The sequence below is a fragment of the Crinia signifera genome, chromosome 2 (genome assembly GCF_055691185.1).
Source record: "Crinia signifera chromosome 2, ASM5569118v1, whole genome shotgun sequence".
Taxonomy (NCBI): Eukaryota; Metazoa; Chordata; class Amphibia; order Anura; family Myobatrachidae; genus Crinia; species Crinia signifera.
The window spans coordinates 330,344,952-330,348,018 of record NC_139218.1 but is presented as its reverse complement, the minus strand read 5'-3'; the positions used below and the strand labels follow the sequence as shown (position 1 = coordinate 330,348,018).

Sequence of the window (3,067 nt, the reverse complement as noted above, 5' to 3'; positions counted from 1 at the left end):
ATTGCCAATAGCAGTGCTGACTGTTCCGACACCTGCAGCTATCGAATTTTGACAGCTGCAGGTGGCATCATTCTATCCTCCACAGCAGGGACTGCACTGTCCCTGGATGTGGTGGCTGTCGGCTCACCTACATATGGTCCGTGTATCTTCCTGCTTCACCTCGGTAATGAGGCGAAGCATTAAGGGGGATATTCAATCCAAGGTCACAACAACTGTCGGGACGTCCCGCCAGTCGCGAGCCGGTCTCATTCTCGGCCCGCTCAACAGCAAATTGGTAGGTGGGATTCAATGTCCCGCCTGATAAGTGCCGAAAAGGGGTCTTGGCCGCGAGAAACGGCATTGGATGGTCGAGATCCAGCCATCAGCTCTAAAATCCACAGCCGTTCCCGTCAAAAAAGGCCCACCTGCTTTTAAAGTCTGGCTCCTTTTGCCGAGATGCCTCTTATACTGTCAGGAAAGGGGATTGAATACCCCCTTAAGTGTTATAGCAGCACGCTAAGTGCCGCTAAAATACATCTACCCCTCTATTACAACTGCAGAGCCTCACAAGTGCAGAAAGGGTCTCCTCTGGCTCTCCGGACCCCCGCAGTGATGTGGTGGGCTATGGCCACCGACATCACTGCCAGAATAGTGCTCCAAAATGACATGTGACTTGCATTCTGGAGCATATGTGCCAGGGATCACAGTGTGGGGAGGGGAACTTGGCAGGCTTAAAAATAAGCCTGCCAATTTTTGAGCAGTTTTGAGGGAGAAAATTTTCAGCTGTGTTTATTGATTTTCTCACATTGGGCCTTATTCTGATCGGTGCGGATATTCCCGAATTCTTTCGGTGCGGGCCGCACGCATCGCTGTGCGGCAGCGTGCGCGCATCGTCTGTAGAAACGCCCACGTGTCCTCCGCATTCGGACGGACTCACTCTTTAAGAACAGGGCGTGTGTACGGACGACATACAAACCGTGCGTGTGCGGGGGAAACGTACAAATTCTTGCACGGTCTTCCCGCACAAGCACGGTCTTACCGCGTCAGAACGTACGGAAAGCTGTCCGTACGCCCCGATGCGGAGTATTTACGCACAATCCAACACTTTTGTACTGAGTACACATAGCGATCACATGACCCATTTAGGCTATTAGGCAACCTCCTGAAAAAGGGATTGTTAGCAATTTCAATCAATTAAATGCTCATCTATACTGACCCACATTCCTACTACATTTATGACACACATTAACCCTTACAGCATGTGACCCTAACATACATCTATATACACTATGTACATTTTGCTTATTTTAAACATTTTAAACAACTTACACATATACTTTAGCATGTTAGAAAAAAACACTGACAACTTTCAACTTTAAATAACGATTTATTAATAAACAAATGCCAACAAAACAATAATTTAATCCTCCGCATCTATTAGGCGGTCCATTTCTTCCAGCATGAGGCGCATCAGGCCTCGCAGTCTTACGAGGGCCCCACGGCGACCCTCCTCTGCTTGGGCAGGCTCATCTGTTGAGGACATTCAAAATGAAAAATGACTAATGATATTCCTGCATACATTTAACATAGTCAAACCTACATTTTAAACATGCATTCTGAGAGGTGTGTGTGTATATATATATATATATTTATATATCTCTATATATAACTATATATATATACACACATATCTACCTATATATATGAGACATACACCTATACATACATGCATACATACTACATGGAAAGGCTGATTTTGGCCCTCTACCCTTTACTCTGTAGAACACCTCACAGTCATACTGCTCCTTCTCAATCCAAACCCACCCATGACTAAGCTCTGAGAAGCATGCCACGCGCAGCACCAATCACAAATCGGCAAACAAAGTTCAGTGTCTGTTATATGATGGAGCCTGGCAGGGGAGTTACACAACTCTCAGGAATGGTCAGTACATTTGTGCAATCAAGCATGGCTTGGCTGCTGATGGTTTGCTCCAGAAATCATTGTCAGAATGCCAGTTAGGGGAAGCTGCAGCACTAACCCACTCCCATGCTCAAAAGCATTACTAACACCAAATACACACACAATTATGGTGAAAAACATACATGCAGACCGCAGGGGGTGGTTAGCTAGAGGAGGGCACAGGGGCACTCACCACTTGTTACTCCAGTCTAAGCCACGCCTGGCCATACTCCATTGATGCCATACGGAATCTAGTTTACAAAGATCATTCACCAGTAAACTCTACTCACCTATATGAGCCTACAGATTGTATGCAACCAGCAGGGACATGTAACCCTTACATGAGCAAGTCATCACTTTCTTCCTGGATACAGATTAACTACACAGGTTCAGTGGCACTTCAATTCGACCTGAAAGCCATCCGCACAACCTGTGTCATTAATATGTGTCCAGGATGAAAGGGATGGTTTGGCCACCCTATCTAACCCCAAAGTGTGTCTATTGCTACCCAATTTGTTGTTTGCCTTTATAGTATTTTCAAACACATTTGAATCAACAGTGCTACATATCAAATAGTGGATGACAAAAGGAAGATCGAATCTTTATGTATACATACCACTTTCGGCCGCCTGCTCCACCACACAGGCCTCCTCATCCTCCCCCTCTTCCTGGGCCTCCTCGGCCGCCACGACCTCCTCCTCGGCCACCACGACCTCCTCCTCGGCCACCAGGACCTCCTCCTCGGCCACCAGGACCTCCTCCTCGGCCACCACAACCTCCTCCTCGGCTGCCACCTCTGCCTCCACTGGCCACTCAGCCTCCTCCACTCCTTCACTTTCCTCGGCCTCCCCTTCCTCAATATCTTCGTCCTGGGCCATCGCTGGCTCCGCCTCATCCTGTGCCTGGCCTGCCTCTGCCTCCTCCCGGGCCTGCCTTGCTCGTGCACGTGCTGTGTTTGGGAAAAATGAAAAAAGTGCCAATTAGTGGTAATTTGTATTAAGCCTTATCAACCTATAAATGCAAAGGTTAGAGGTACTGATACTTGTACATGCAAACAGCTCCTCAGTGGCCTTTACAAAACACAGCCTGTAACATGGCAGGTATGCTGTGACATTTGGGCCATTGTAA

At 47.6% G+C, this 3,067-nt stretch overlaps 1 long non-coding RNA gene across 1 annotated transcript; it reads right to left on the bottom strand.

Moving 5' to 3' along the window:
* Positions 1-1,384: 1,384 nt before the first annotated feature.
* LOC146059113 (uncharacterized) lies at positions 1,385-2,784 on the bottom strand. Its single transcript, XR_014470153.1, has 3 exons — positions 2,716-2,784; positions 2,556-2,652; positions 1,385-1,509 (listed from the first exon to the last, which is right to left on the bottom strand). It is a non-coding gene; the product is annotated as an uncharacterized LOC146059113 (long non-coding RNA).
* Positions 2,785-3,067: the final 283 nt, after the last annotated feature.